This window comes from Protopterus annectens, chromosome 7.part0 (genome assembly GCF_019279795.1).
Source record: "Protopterus annectens isolate FY-2018-M chromosome 7.part0, PAN1.0, whole genome shotgun sequence".
Lineage (NCBI taxonomy): Eukaryota > Metazoa > Chordata > Ceratodontiformes > Protopteridae > Protopterus > Protopterus annectens.
Window position 1 is genome coordinate 662,906,591 of NC_056739.1, and position 17,709 is coordinate 662,924,299.

Genomic DNA, 17,709 nt, shown 5'->3' on the forward strand with positions numbered 1-17,709 from the left:
AGAAATGTGTTCAGTTAGTAACTGAACATATTTCTGCAAAAAAGAAAACGGAGGCATGACAGCACAAATAAAAACATGTTTTCACATCTGTAGGCATGCCAATGGTCAAATATATGGCCAGTGGCATGAATAAATGTTTAATTTTAATAAAAAATAACTTTTTTTGTGGCCGATCTCAGCCGTTTAAGCATAGCGCAGCGGTGAGTAAATACGACCGTGCAGAAAATAGAAAAAAATGTGAAAACCCAAGTTTAAAGAAATTCTGAATTTTGCTATTATAGTCTATGGCATGCAGAATCAAAACAATACCAGGGGACAGTGGTTGTCAGGGGAAAGGCTCAGTGTCAGTGCAGTATCTCTGGGCTAAGGGAGTGGAGTATGCAAATGAGGGGAAATTTACCGAATCACAAAATATTCTAAGTCCAAAATCTGCACCTAACTGTGTAGGTGCTAGAACAGGATCGTGCAAGCAGGAGGAGCAACAAACATAAAAAGGGGTGTGTCATGCTTGCTATAAGCACATTGGAGCTCTGTTGTCCGCGTTTGTACTTAGCTAAGCACAGCTAAGCAAGGGGATGTGTCTGAGGCTGTAATGTCTTACACCATGAAATGAAGAGCGTGTTCACATCCAGGGAGGGACATTTCTGCTAAAATGTGTTTAACTTAGCTAAACAGGTTTGCGAAGTGCACACTCGGGCTTAAACAAACAAACAAAAAAAAAAAAAAACACAGGAAATGGCAACACTGTGTATATGTAAACAAGGGGGGTGTCTCTGAGACTGTATAGCATTGTTTACCTTACCTATATGTTTGCATGGTGTGCAACAGGATTTAAACCACAAAAATAAAAAAAATACAGGAAATGGCAAGAGGAACAAGTAAAAAAGGGAAATAGCAGAAGAGAGGCACTCAAATACAAGTAACAGATCTGGCAGTTGGAATATATCATACTCAGCCAATCACACAGGCAGCAAATGCAGCACACCACTATAAACTATGCAAAAACCTTTCAGTCTGGTTTCTTGCACAAACTCTACACTACAGGTGTACACAGACGGAGACGTTTTACCTGACAAAACTAACAAAATGTTAGGAGCTGCTGTCACTCTAATACATCAGTATGTGCAGGAGGCTGAGAGTGGTGAAGAGGACAATGCTGACAACTGCCCCAGACTTATGAGGAGGAAGAGTAGAGTGTTCAGGCCCAGGGTAACCAGCAGGGGCTACATGATCTGGAGATAGTAGAGCACTACAGGGTGAACAGGGACATACTGCAGTAAATTGTGGAGCTGTGCTGGCCTCGCCTCACATCCAGAAAAAAACAGAGCGGAACCCATCCCAATGGATACCAAGGTATGTGTAGCTCTATGAATACTAGCTAAAGGTACTTTCCAAAGACCAGCTGAGGATATCATGGGGGTCTCACAGGCATCTGCATCCAGGATACTCCACCAGTTCCTGGATGCCATGCAACCACATGCTGAGGAGCACATTAAATTCTCCACCACCCGTGATGAGAAGACCCACAATATGCATCTCTACCACAGTGTGGCAGACTACCAGAAGGTACAGGATGCCATAAACTGCATGCACATCCACATCAAAGCACCACCTGTTGACCGGGTTAGGGTCTACATAAACCATAAGGGGTTCCACTCCATCAACTGCCAGGTTGTGTGTGATGCCCAGGCATTATCATGAATGTGTGGGTTGGCTGGTCTAGAAGCTATCACGACTCCCATATCTGGCATTCCTCACAGCTGTATCAGTGGTTTGTAGGGGGGAAATCCTCTATGGCCATTTAGTGGGGGATGCTGGCTACGTACTGGAGCTGTGGATGATGACACCCATCAGAAATGCACCCACACCCACACAAGAATCCCATAATGAGGCACACGTACAAACCAGGATCATTATAGAGAGTGTGTTTGAGATGCTCAAGTCAAGGTTCCACTGCCTTCACATATCCAGTGGACCCGTGTAGTACTCTCCAGCCACATGTGCATGCATGGTCATAGTATGTGTCATGCTACACAATATGATCCTGTGGAAACAGCTGCAGCAGGAACAAAATGGGGAAGGACCACACAGCCCCCCCCTCTACCATTGCCAAGGCATCCACAGGCAAAGAAGGACTCAGAGGAGGAACATGTCAGCCTGCCCCTGTAGTCAGATGGAGACATGCCCAGTATGCCCTGGCCTTGGCAAAGAGGCAATGCATAGTACATACACTAAGACTGTAGGGCCCCAGGGATTGCTGTCTCTCTCTGTCTGACTTGCACACACAGTAAAATGGAGGCCAGACATCATACCACCTATACCTGACCATGTATAGAGTGTATTGTGTGCATCCGACATAGTCAACCCACAAGCACCACCCTCACAATAGCTGCAGGCACAAGGTAAGCCAGTCTCTGTAACAAATTAAACTAATGGAGTGGTATTTTCTGATAGCATATCTATGGTATTGATCAAGTATGTAAAGAAATGGGGTGGCTAACTGGGCTAGCAACAGACAACTGACAGCTCTGTGGGACAGCAGGATGTGTATCCCCAGTACTGCCCTACCCACACCATGTAATACCACGCTAGTCGACAAATACCACTGCAGTATATGTGATGAGCCAAATAACTGGGGGGGGGGTCATAAGACACATTCATGGATGTCAAAGTGGGGGTCCCATACCCACCACCAACCCCACACAGCAGATCAGCTGTAGGCAACCATACAGAAATGTTTGGCAAAGGCTCCCACAGGCGACATCCATTAAATCCCCACCCACAGACTTTTACACAGTGATATCACAGCAGGTCTGGCAGTGGCAGGATGGCTCTGAAAGATAAGAAGTCTGAAACTGCAAATGTCTATGCCAGTACAGTCTGACCTGTGGTTGATACTGTTATGCCTGTAATCTGAAAAATAGGGCACACCACTATGCTACATGGGACCAAAATGTTAAGCAAATATCAGCACAGTCTGTTCAGATGTGTATCATGTACAGTCATGTCACCCCCCATAGTCCCATAGAAATGCAGTAACATGTTCCTAGACTTAAGCAGCATCTGGCTGTCACCCAGAGTGATGGCCAATAGTTACAGAAAGCAATTGTCAGTAACACCCACAGTCAACTCACTGGTGCCATATCAGGGGTGTCTCCTTGTTGGCAGCCTGGGAACATATGATCATCAGAATGCACTGCCCTGCTACAGATGGCCTGCATCTGTCACATCTGGCCTACAGGCCTCTGGCAAATGCCTATACCTCACCCACAGTGCCCTTTATGTAGTATTAAGGGGTCCATAACACCAACATAATGCAGTCCACAAAATGCAAAGAAAGGCCATGTTGACAACTGCTAGGAGCAAACCTGCCAGCCTCAGGGAGCCAGAAATCGGGACAAAGTCATAAATAATGGGGGTGATAAAGGTCAAAAGAGAAGGACACCTGTGAAATACTGGTCTAATAATGTTATAAAGTTGATGGAATGATTTGTAGTAGCATGGAATGTCTGATGGGTACGAAGTCTGAAACTGCAATGTCAACTGTCAGTAATATTTGACTTCACCCCTGAGTGACTTGCAAAACACTTTTTCTGGAAAAACCACAATTGTTTGGGTAACCAACAAGATATATGAGTCATGGATGTAGACATTCTGTGATACTCTGTACAGTCAACAGGCAGGGCTAAGAGTTTAAACATGGGAATGCACTCACTGCAGGCAGGCCTAACCCTGGAAGATGGTGACATGTCTGCACCCACATAATCCTGGACTACAGCCATGGGGAGTAACACACCCCTGCCTGATCACTCATCCTATGCAACATCCTGATTCCAACATGTGGCCATCCAAGCAAAATGAGATGGGCCGTACATATATGTGTGACAAACACACACCTCCAGTCTGGTCAATCAGTCTGACACACACAAAACCATCCAAGTGCAGTCAACCATTTAGGAGAGCCCAATGCAAAGTACTGGTAGCTATAAGCAAACATAGCTGCACAGGACACCCCCTGTCCCCTACATATCCTGTCCCCTACAAATCTTTCAAGTCTGCCTGTCACCCTGATTCTGTCTGACTTATAGTACCCAACTGTTGGCTGGAAGTCAGACCAGGACAGAGCATAAATGCACAGAGATTCCACCATTGCAATATATCACCAAGGTTCTGGACCACTTCCACAGCACCAACAGTCAATTGCTTGTAGGCACACCCCTCAACAGGCTGGATTGTGCAAGAATGCATAGCATTTGGCCCATAAACCTTGTGTGTGCATCATCTATTCTGTATTCCTCTGGTAAATCACTGTGATGATCTGCTGAGGTATGTCACCAGGTATTGAAACAATACATGACACTGCCAAATGGCATATATGATAGGTGTCTGCTAAACCATGCCCTGTAACCCTAGCAACCCACACATTACTGAGAGGAATTGTCACAATCATTGCACAGCCCATTGTCCCCACAATTGTGTAGGCTATCTCCAGATATCCTGCACCAACAGGTTGAGAGGTATGGCTGTAGCACAAACAAACCGGACTGGAGTAGAACAATCCTTGAAATGGAGTCCCGCATGTACTATAGAAGGACACACTGGGCATGGTCATACACTTAGAGAAATGTCAGTAGGATCTAGGAATGAACAGACCTTCCCCATCCAGTGCACTTTCCATTGCCCCACCTTAGAAGTCCTGAAGATGTTTGTCACCATAGAAGTCACTTTTGTTAAACCCAGCCCCATAAGCTCTGTCTTGTGTGCAATAATTGCATAACACGATAGCACAACTAACTAGTTAAGTAGGAGTTCTAGTCTGAGTTCTGGCAAATGTAAAAGTGTGTGTGTGTGTGTGTGTGTGTGTGTGTGTGTGTGTGTGTGTGTGTGTGTGTGTGTGTGTGTGTGTGTGTGTGTGTGTGTGTGTGTGTGTGTGTGTGTGTGTGTGTGTGTGTGTGTGTGTGTGTGTGTGTGTGTGTGTGTGTGTGTGAGTTCACAACTAAAAGCTTTTGGGTCCATTCCAACCCAGTACACTACTCCTTTCCCTACTTTAGCAGTCGGGCAGATATCAGTCCTCTTAGAAATGCCTTCCATCAGGCCTCAGCCCCATAATCTCTGTGGTGTGTGCAATAACTGCATAACACAATAGTACAAATAAGTAGTTAGGTAGGAGTCGTAATCTCAGTCCTGACAAATGTAGAATTGTGTGTGTGTGTGTGTGTGTGTGTGTGTGTGTGTGTGTGTGTGTGTGTGTGTGTGTGTGTATAACACTTGTGTGTGCAAGAGTGAGGGAGTTCTGATTTTGTTTGTTTATAGGTTTAACAGTTTTATGCCATTCCCACCCATGACACTTCACAGTGCCTCACCCTTCTCAGCAACCTTGGCCAGCTGTCAGCCCTGTAAGCTCAGTAGTGCATGTGATAAATACCCTATAGTACAAATGACTAGTTTGGCAGGGTTTTTACACTTGTATCCTGCAAATGTGGGTAAGTATGTTTGTAAGTAGAAGTATTTTGATATGTTTCCCACCCACTGCCCTACTTTATCGCTCCTGCTTATGTCATTCCCCATATCAGCACCTTTGACCAACTCTTAACCTAGTAAGCCCGGTAGCATGTGCTATAAATGCGTAACCCTATGGTACAAATCACCTAGTTAGGTAGGAATTCTACTCTCACATCTGGCAAGTGTATGTGTGTCTGTTTGTAGGATAAAGTATTTTGATAAGTTTAACACCCACTGCACTACTTTATCAGTCCTGCTGATGTCATTCCCTTTATAGGTTCAGAAGTGTGTAGTAGGTAATGACCCAGGAGCCTTAACAAGCCTAGCACATAGAAGGGCCCTGCCATTGTGCCACCTAATGTTACGTCTGAGTGCCTGTATCAAGTATAGCCACTGCAGTGATCCATGGGTTGAACTGTCTATTACCCATCCAGTCATCACGATTTCTCTGGAACAGGGTCAGCTAGGTGCTCTGCATGACATGTATGGGAAGTGTATTCCAGGGGATGTGCAGTCTCTTGGGGATTGTGGTACTGAGGTAGAGGTCTCTATACAGTATGTGGTGTGGATCAATTTATATGTAGCATTTGCAAACCAGCTGGGTCAGACATGACTTTGTAAGTCAAGCACAGATAGCTGCTAATTAGGTTAAATGACACAGAGAATAGCTTAGGTCTTCTGAGTCTGTCTGTGTAGGATGTGTGTTTAATGCCTAGGAACCTTGTTGTGAGGTGCTTCTGTGGCTTTTCCAGTGGTAGCAGGTGTCTAGTGAGGTACATGGCAAATGATCCATAATACTCGGGGAGTGGTCTAATGAGGGAATAGTAGACAGAGATCGTTACCTCTGTCTTCCTGGATGCAAACCCCTCGGTAATGCAATGTGCCATATAGATGGACATCCTGACCACAGTGGCAATGTGGTGCTTGAAGGATAGGTTGCTGGCATCCTGTGTCCCCAGATCTCTTATAATGCCTACAGTGTTCATTGGACTCCTATTAATGTGGAACTTACTGTGAACTGAGTGTTTTACCAAAGGTGATGATGATGCATTTTGTGGTGTTAAGCTTCCGGCCATGGTTTCTACACCACTCATTGGTCTCACTAAGACCTTTCTGTAGGATGTCTGCATCATTTGTGGGGTTCATGATAGCTTCCAGCTTGCAGTCCTCTGTGAACTTGGTCAGTCAGACTTCCTCTGTGTTGGGCTGGACTCCTGGTGAAGTAGATGCTGCACAGGACACTATCCAGTACTGATCCCTGTGGGACTCCACTCGTGACTGCTTGCCAGCCTGACTTGGAGTTTGCCACTGTCACACTGTGTGTTCTGTTAACCAATTTGCAAACCACCCACTGATATAGGGGTTGATGCCTAGTTTGTTGTGCTTACCAATATTCCCTTACTGAGGAATGGTATCAGAAGCCTTGGCCAGATTGAGGTAGGCTGCATGCAGTGCCTTACTGTCATACACAGCCCTGGTGACTCACTTAAAGACATCAACCAGGATGAGCAGGCATGAGCTACCATTCACGAAGCCAAACTGTGTGAGGCCCAGAGTTAGGAGATCACCCATATCTTGGTCAATCAGGTCCCTGATGATGCACCCATACTCATGCATAGTAGACTTGTCATGCTAAGGGCCCAATAATCCCCAGGGTCTGTAGATATTACCCCTTCATGGAGAGGGATGACTGTGGCAGTGTGCCATTTTGGAAGGACAAAGCCTGAGGTGAGGCTGTGACTGACCAGGGCATATAGATGTGGTGCCAGGTCTCTTTGTATGTCATGTAGAACACAGCCACGGATATGTTGGGGTCCCGTGGAAGCTGTTTCCTTGCCTGTTGACAATGCAGGTCTAACCTGGCCTGCAATAATGCTGGGTGCCTGGCATTCATCTGCCATTGTGATTGTCTCCTTTGAGGGATAGAGGGGTAAAGCTGGCACTGAATGTGTTGGCAAGACTGTGGCCAATATCTGTTGTCTCAGGATAGGAGTTAGCATTGTGCAGTAACTCACAGCACTTGTGGTTATTGCTGTGGAGGTTGTTGATATAACTATCAAATGCTTTTGTGATTGTTGTCAAAGTCTGCTGCAAATATCCCTTCATAGCTGCCTGTAGGTGATTTCATGAGGGATCCCAAGTTGAGTTTGAGGCTAATAAGGGGGTTACCAGTCTTGGGACACCACCATTTTCTGCAACAGTGTCCTCTTTCTGTTGTATATGTTAGTAATGGCAGGGGACTGTCACAATAGCTTCCAGTGTTTGAAGGACAATGTCTGTGTTCTGTTGGCTATGGCTAGTACCATGCATCCATGTACATGTTTGTGCAGTGCATATGTTTATGATGTGACAGTCATGCAGCTATTTCCCATTGGCATGGGTGCAGTGAAGTCATCCACCCCTGTTTTTATGACTGCAATGTCAGAATTGGAGAGGTTGTGTAAGGTGGTTACCCTTGTTGGGTGTGTGTGCGAGATGTTGAGCTCCATCTGGATGATGACATCATGTTTGGATCTGACCAGGTTGGGACTGACAACTGTGGTGGAGCAACAGTCCTGTATGTAAGTAATCAACACAGGTCAAGGTTGTTGCATCCTCTATTGGGGGTCAGTATGAGCCAGTCCAGGGTATTGGAACTGATGAACTCCATGAAGCATTGGGCCAGTATACTGGTGCTTGACTACATTCCCCAGGTGATGGAGGGGTAGTTGAAGTCTCCAACTATGTCAGTGTTGGGTTGGACCTTTATAGATGCCAGGGTGATGAGGAATGTGCATTGACAGTCTAGGGACATAGCTGGCGGCTGATAGCAGGCTATGGTGTGGATTGCACTATTCCCCAAAGTCAGTTTTACTGGAAGTACCTCCAATGCATTATGCTGGGATACTAGTCTGGAGGTGTGCGTATGCTTTATGGATATGGAGACAACACCACCTGTGGAAGTGTGATCCATATTTTGGCATTGACAGCTGTGGAATGTATCATAGCCTGTTAGTGCAGGGCTGCTGTCTGCTGCTGTGAACCACCTCTCTGTTACAGCACAAATGTCAATGTCCTCTACTCTGAGGAGTGCTTTGAGTGACTGCATCTTGACAGTTAGATATTTACTGTTGAGCAGCATGACCCTCAGATTGCATACATGTCTAGCTGTTATGGTGGTAATTTGATTTGAAACACTGCCTAATAAGGCACTATAGGGGTGGCAAGAGACTTACCCTGTACCTGGAAACTCAGGGCTGACAGATTTAGGACATCTTTGGCAAGACATTGAGGTCTGTCAATCATGTCATCCCAAGCAGAGAGATACTGGATCCACTGAGAATGACACACAACACGTAAGCCAGTGTTGCAGTCAATTATCTGTTGAAAGTACTGCAGCATCATTCTGAGTGATGGCAGTATACTGCTCATGGCTACTGTCACACCTGCCTGGACCACATAATCTAAGTGTTCAACCATGTCTCTTGTCATGTAGCCCAGGTAGCTGTGTCTCAGGTCATTAACACCCACATGGATAATGACAGAGTGATACTTGTAGCCGTTGTGGGGTAGCCTGACTGGGTGTGTCATGTGTTGCATACTGGCACATGATAGACAGTTGGCTGTTACCTCCTCCATAATAAACATAGTGAGTGGGACATCTGTGTGCCGCAGTACTGAATCACCCATGATCACTGTATTGTGCAAGATGGTCAGCCTTAAGAGCTTAGGTTGAGGGGCACACTGTGTAGGTGACATATGTGTCCTTTGGCATATGCTATGTCATGGTGCCTGAGTGGGTGTCTGTCTTGCTGGTCTGCAATGTTTGTGTAAATGTCAATTTAGTGGCTCTGTGAAGGTGGGTATGTGGCTTTTCAGTGTATGTCATGGCTGTCATAATGGGTGTTGTGGTGAGCTATGTGGTCCACATGGTGTGGTGATGGTGTTGATCTCATCCTCTTGACCAGCTAGTCCAGTCTTTGCTGGAGAGTGCATATTTCCACATTTGGTGATATAGGGGTAACTCTCACTGGTCTGATTGTTTGGAGTTTAGAGGAGATGGTTGTCTGTGTACATGAGGCAGTTGCAACAGTGCCTCAGAATGGACAAGTGAAAAAACTACACTGCAATCATGCCAGCTAGGGTGGCCATAAGTAATAAGTACTTGAGCTAATTCTGTGATGAACGAGTACTGCTGATGGCTCCGAGGTGTAATACACTTATTGATACAATAACCTGTTGAAGTGCAAAGCTGTAATGCTATTTGAAGTGCAAGACAGAAAGAATTGCATGATGTATGGAAGAAACTGAAGGCAGACTTCCTGCCACCAGTCAAGTAAGCTCTGTAGTGCACACAGTAACTGCATAACACTATAGTACCAATAACTGGATTGGCAGGGGTTCTAGTCTCAGTACTGGCAAGTCTGTGTGCGAGTGTGAGAAGGATGTACTGTATGGGTTATACCATTTTACTTGTGTATCACCCTTTACACTTCCCCTCACTCTAATTTAGTAGTTCTGCTGATGTCATTCACCTTAGAAGTACTCTTTGGACTAGGTGAAATTGTATAACCTCCGTGGTATGTCTGAAAACTGTGTAACACTATAGTAGACATAACTAAATAGGCAGGAGTTCTCATCCCAATACAGGCAGGTGTGTGTGTGTGTGTGTGTGTGTGTGTGTGTGTGTGTGTGTGTGTGTGTGTGTGTGTGTGTGTGTGTGTGTGTGTGTGTGATGGTGTGTGCATGTGTAACACTATAGTAGACATAACTAGATAGGCAGGAGTTCTCATCCCAATACTGGCAAGTATGTGTGAATCGGGTACTGTGTGGCTTATACCATTTTGATTTGTGTGCCACCCATTACACTTCCCCCACCCTACTTTACTACTGCTGTTATTGTCATTCACCTTAGAAGTACCTTTGGACAAGGTGAAATTGTGTAAGCTGCGTGGTGCATCTGCTAACTGTGTAATACCATAATACAAATAACTAGATAGGCAGGAGTTCTAATCTTAATACTGGCAAATGTTTGTGTGAGAATCATGTACTGTGAAGAGTATACCATTGTGAGTTGTGTACCACCATACACATCCTAATTTAATAGTCCTGTTGATGTCATTCACCTTACAATTACTTTTGTATAAGGTGAAATTGCGTAATTTCTGTGGTACATCTGATTCATAACACTATAGTAGACAAAAATAGATAGGTAGGAATTCTAATCTCAATACTGGCGTGTGTGCGTGTGTGTGTGTGTGTGTGTGTGTGTGTGTGTGTGTGTGTGTGTGTGTGTGTGTGTGTGTGTGGATCATATCTTGTGTGGCTGATACCATTTTGATGTGTGTACCATACATGTGATCACCTCCTGATGGCATTACTTTATATAATGTGGTAATGGCATCTGCTTCACATGCAGCACGTGAAACCATTGTACAGGTCATACCTGTCCTCTGTACAGATGTGTCTGGAACATCCAGATGCATGGAACCTATTAGTACTCTGTCTGCCTTAACAATGCCCATGTATGTGATATGGTTGCCAAATAGGCCACAGTGAGTGTACTGACACATATGGTAGCATCAGGTATCATACCTGACTGAAACAGCATATTGATACAATGTCTGCTGCCCTCACACTTGTCTAGGCTTGTAGGTGCAATACATGAGTCCAGATGCTTGGTTTTAAAAGTGAAATCCTCATGTCATGGGACACATTAAAGGTTGGGAAAGGTGTGGACTGACATATTGTGGTCTCAATCAGTATGTATCAGAAATAAATGGCATCTTAACTGGTGAGTCTATACATTTTATATACTGTATAGCAGTAATGTTTCACACATGTCCCTACCATAGTCAGTTTTCCAATACATTTTGCTGGTGTCTGTCCAGATGTGTTGCACTGACAGGATGTGAAGGTATGCGACATGAGTGTTACATTCTCTTCAGATAGGCCCCTGTGGTGACCACTGTGATGCAATACAATTAACCCTACCACAGGTGAACATGCACATAAAGCAATATGGCTATTAGTCATAGTTGTGTGCATGGTAACTTGCAAACCCATCACATGCCTGGGATATTGCCAAAGGAAAACTGAACAATTCCATACTCTCCAGCTTCAGGCTGCTGTTTTGTATGCAGAGCAGATTGACATATGTAATTGTGAGAGAGAGGTATTGTCAGCAGACTCACACATGCCCTTGGAAAAAGATGGATGCAGCATGTCTGCAAATTTAAAGTACAACACCCAGTACTACACAATTGCTGTCCTTCACCATAGATTTGCACTTTTGTGCATTAGAAATCCCCATCCACAACTGCAATCATACCTGGCACATGCATGTAGATACTGTACAGATATAAGTATGTCTCATACAGTAGTCTACTTTGCACCCTGGTGTTATAGTGTAATGGGTGGCCCTAGCTTGGCAAGGAGCTCCTCATTTGGAGTCAGTGGGGGCTGCATGGCTGGTCTCCCACCTGTGGTTGTGAGGTCCCTGGCTACAGCAGCAACCCTTCGCCAGGCATGGCATATGAGGTTGGTGGCATGCTGCCGCACCTGCTCATATGTATGTGTGTGCCAGCCCACCTAATTTACCCTGTGGACAGGGTCATCCCACAGGGTGGTCCTCTCCTGCAGATATTGCTGGCTTTGGCCCAACAGTGCTGTATGGTTCTGTATTATGGCTTCCATTATCAGGTTGCATTCTGCTGGTGAAAAAGTCTCCCGCTGGTGATGTGACATTGCACCTGGTAGACACTAACAGAGAAACACATCTCAGGACCCCATACATTTGACAACAGTATGTCCAGTACCTGCACATATACCTTGAATACCAGTACTAGTAACACTCACAACCATACCAGTAGCCAACACTCACAACCACAGCATACCCCTCTAATCTATCAGCACAGTATCAGCATGCATTGCACTCTTGGTCCTGATGAGTCATATTGCCTGCAATGAGAGCAAGTTGTTTGCATACTCCATCATTCCTCATTCAGGTCTGTGTAAACGGATGACATTAGCCATCTTCCATGTGGATAGTGTGTGGATGGTGCTGTGACTTGGTGTGACTACAGTGTGTAATGCAGCTGGGAGCACATGCCTGATTTCATGTAGGATGCAGAAAGGGATGATATGATGCCCCATGGATACTTACATTTGTTGCCTTTCAGTAGGGAATATGTACCTGCTCACTGGTGTTAAGGGGAGGGGTGTCGGTGCAGTACATATACACCTATAGTGATGCTGAGCCAGGGGGATGTTTGCCCTAACCCTATCTGCATCAGGTTGCCTGTAGCTATGTTGTGTGTGTATGTCATTTGATCGACCACCATTATAGGTTGGGTTGGTATGTTGCCTCCGAGATTGCAGACACATGGGAAGATGGCCTTGTGATTGTCCCTGGTGGATATCTCCAATTTGTACTCCTAGTTGGCCTTACAGTAATCCACATGTGACCTTATATGCTTAATCAGACAGTGGCTGATGTGGTGCCAGGTTGGTTCCTGCCCCTACTTTGCCCTGTACAGCCACTATAGGGACCAAGTCTGTGGTATGTGTAATGCTGCTGTCCAGCAAAGGGGATTACTCTATGTTGGTGGAGGCAGGTATGACAAGTAAGGTATTGCTGAGTCCATACAGCCATGCATGTGTTCAATCTGTTGTTTGCAGTGGGCATGGCCACAAAGTCATAACGCAGTGGACACCTCTCCATCTTACTTACCTTCAACTAGCCACAGCCCGCAAAATAATCTACCGACCTGAATGTTGCCCTTCCATCTTATCTATACTGACCATGTACCAGCCCAATCACTGCCTCAGGTCAGAAAACAAAATGTTGCTGTCTATAGAAAAACCCAAACTGTCAGCTGGCCAAATGCTGTACTCCTATGCTGTCTCTAAGTTATGGAATAATCTTCCTCCCTCACTCAGATCAACCAGTAAGTCTGCTTCTTTAAAAAATCCGTAAACTTACATTTAGTCTCTAACTGGCTATGCTCCTGTACCCGAAAAAAAAAAATAGCACCTAATTTCTCACTATAGAACCTCTCTCTGTTTAAATTCTCAGAACTTTTCCACTCTTTTCTCTGTACCTTCTTACACTTTCTCCTGGCGTTTCTTCCTAATACATTTTGTTTGCATGCTTTATACCCTAAACTCTACACCCCCTGCTTTGAATCCTACACACTCACATGTACATACTATTTTCTTTTTCAACTCACATACACTGCAAAGTTCCACTCCTCTTCTAAACTGACTCATACTTCTGTTTCCATTTATGCTCTCACTTATAACAAATTTGTCCTTTGTATGTAATTATTGAAATGTCATCTCTGCCAATTATCTTATCATTCCTACTGTCTGTCCATTTTATTATGTATCAACAATGTTTAATTAATTGTATGTAGTAATTTGTCCGTTTTATTCATGTATCAACAATGTTTTAATTAGTTAATTGTATGTAACAATGTGGAGCTTTTCTCCCCGGGCCTCCACTGAAAATTAGCTCCTCTAGGCCAGTGGACTTTTCCAGTCAACAAATGCAATAAATAAATAAATAAATTTAGTAATGATAATTATGCTTACTGTACTAACCATGGCTGTGTCAGGGCAATACAACAACTGGTAGCTGTAGTAATTTCACTCTTTTGGCTGCACAGTAACTAAGATTACACACGCATACAACATGTACAGCTGTTTTAACTGACATTTTGCATCCCATGTCTATTTTCACAAGGTGGACACATACACCTACTCATACTAACATGTGCATAGCTTATACCTCACATACATGTCTGTTCTATGTCAGTATGGCACATTAAATTTGCACTCCTTCTGCTCAGTCATCCTTCTCAACCTGTTACAGCAGGACATCTGTAGGATGCCATGCATATATGGGTGTAATAGGACAAAATCAGTGACAGTATCTCAATATTGCTCTAACATACTTGAGTCATTCAATAGCACTGTAGCCTTTGCACTGGCAGGCATCCCCTGGAGGATGTCCAATAGTCATATGGTAGGAAGATAGGGGAAAGACTAGGTGGGTGGTATTGAGGGTAAGAATTGTAAATGTTGGCAGGATGAGTGGTATAGGGACCAGGCTAGCTGATATGATGGCCAGAGGATGGTTGACATATTGTGTGTGTGCAAGAGACTACATGGAAGGGGATTATGGCTGGGTGTATGGTAGGCAGGTCACAATTGTGCTATCAAGGTGTGGACTGGAGGTGGAAAGGGGTAGGGCTTCTGCTGAAGGAACAGTATGCCGAGAGTGTTTTTGGAGGATGACATAAGTATCTGATAGAGTGATGTTTCTGAAGCTGTAAGCTAACGGACAATAGCTGTAGCAAGCAAGCGTACAACTTCTTATTTAAGTAATGTAGTATCGTGTACTTGCTTCAGTTGGAAAGATGGTTCTTCACCGAATAAAATCAGCACACCTTTATTTTAAAAATTTCTGTGGAGCGAACAAAAGCTGTAAAAACAAGTAAGACCAAAATCCTGTAAAGCGCTTTTCGTCTTCACAAATGCGAAAACTTCTTCAGACTAATTAATTCCTCCTACATTTCTTCCATTATGTAACTTCCTGTGACATCACTTGGTTCAATTAATTAATTAAAAATGCAAATGCTCTTTATTCTTACTCCCCTCTCTCTCTAGAAACCCCTCCATTAATACCACTCGCGTCTTCCATTCAAGCATTCCATTTATCTTATTCACGTAACACATCCGAATGGAATGGCAAGGAATAAAACATTTCAAACCCGAAACTTCTTCAAGTGGGGATGGACTAGACTGTTAGTAACACATACATTTGGATACTTAAACAGTCTGTCTGTACCCCCATTTTCTACATTGTAATCATTCTAACATGTCCCAACCACAGCCTCTTTTAGGAATACAGTACTGTACACCCGGCAACAATGTCATTATTTTACTATATCAGTTATTGTAGTTACCAATGACGTGACAAAAATATAAATATGAATTAAATGTAGAAAAAATAGGATGTCGGCAATCTCTAACCTGTTACTGCTAATCTGATACATTAGTTGAACGAACAAAGGCTGTAACAACAAATAAAGTCAAAAATCTTTTTCTGTCTACAGCAATGGGCCCTATCTTAACTCTAATAACTGTTTGTACTAATGTGAAGTACGTTGTATTACTTGGGTTTTTTTCACTGGTGTGTCTTGAAGCTGTAAGCTGATGGTGTAATGATGACTGTTGTGAGTGCATATGCTATGCAAGTTGGTTGTGCAATGGATGAGAAAGAGAAATGTGATGTCAGTTGGATATCGTGGTAATGACTATACCCAAGGGTGATAGACTGGTCATTGCAGCAGATTTCAATGGGCATATTGGTGAAGGGAACAGAGGGGATGGGAAAGTAATGGGTATGTATGGTGTTAAAAGGAGTGGAGATGGCGAGATGGTAGTGGATTTTGCAAAAAGGAAGGACATGGCTGTGGTGAATACACACTATAACATGAGGGAGTAGCATAGGGTGACATACAAGAGAGGAGTAAGATGCAGACAGGTGGAATATATCCAGTGCAGGAGGGCCAGTTTGAAGGAGATTGGAGACTGTTAAGTGGTGACAGGGGAAAGTGTATTTAGGCAGCAGGGAATGTTGGTATGTGAGATGATGTTGATGATCGAGATGAGGAGGAGTGTGGGTGCAGCACCAAGGATCAAATGGTGTGAATTGGAAAAGGGTGATTGTGAGGTGGAGTTCAGGAAAGAGTTGAGACAGGTACTGCCTGGCAGTGACAGTCTAACAAATATCTGTAGAAAATCCTGAAACGGCACCATGGCAACAACTGTATAAAAACACAGGATCTTTAAAACAACGTAGTTTATTCTCGTATAAAAAACAACAAAAGGCCTAAGTACAAAGATGAACGCTTTTGGTGAGACTTCGCCTTCTTCAGATCATATAGTACAAAGGTCATTATGGTTAAAATAATAATAATTGACCAATCATCTCTATTACAGCTGACACACCTTCAAGAAACAACAATTCAAAACATCACTCATAAAACCAGGAAATATAATAACACAGAAAATAATCTAGCCAATCATAAACTAGAAAGGGTTCAATAAAAAGGTTACACATTAAAATAATGTAATTGAAACCAAAGTATATGCCTTGTACAGCTTTAGATTGTATAATACCATAAGAATATTAACTTCTAAATACTTCTGATTAAATGCATATATTTAATGTGTAAATGAATACTTGACTCCATCTACCTTTGTGATTTAGCATAATGAGTTGCTTAATACTTTGGAAAACTTTACCTCATTAAAATAAAACTGTTAGTAAAGAATCATATGGTCTAGAAATTGTGCATCCGCATTCGTGGTTACATTAAAACATTAACTAAAAAGTTCAATCAATAGTTTATTCAGAGTTCCAACAGCCAATCGAATTTGACCAATAGTCTGCAATGGGGCTTGTTCAGAACTGAAAGACTATAACATTCCCATTTGCAATTACATTGCTTAGGACATAAAATAAATCATCCAATGACCTATTCAGAGCTCAGACAGCCAATCAAAATCAGTCAATAGTCTGCAGTGAGGTTTATGCAGGACTAAAGACTATAATGGCAAATGTCCGTAATTGTGGCTATAGTCTTAGCCATAAACACCAAAAAAAAACAAATTGTGATATGACTAAATAGAAGCCTGCCTGGCCACTATTTGTTTAGGAACAAGGCTGAAATGTTTTCTATTAAAGCCATGACCAAGCCCACTGATAGCACCATAACAACCTTTAAAATGCTAATCTCTCTGTATATGTGCTAAGTCGATATGACAAGAACACTAAAATTTGCACTACTAACATTGAAATAACCTTTATAGTATTAGCCTATCTGTGTGCAAACCAGATAAATTGTTAATGTGGTCAGATCATTTCATTTTGCATTTGCTTAAATAATACGATCTAAAATCTTCCATTACATAGCTATGACATGTTCATTTAAAGTACAAAAGCTAAAACATTATGTGCTGAGGAAAATACATATAAAGACAGCATATAACAATGGGCCGTTCATATCTACTTCTACGGTTATATCTACTATTATATATAGACTATTAGCACCTGCTGAATGGCTGACAACCAATCAGCAATTCACCTGTAAGCTATACATATTAGGAAAATGAAGCAATCCACATTTTCGGATTCAGCTTATTCATTTACATAGT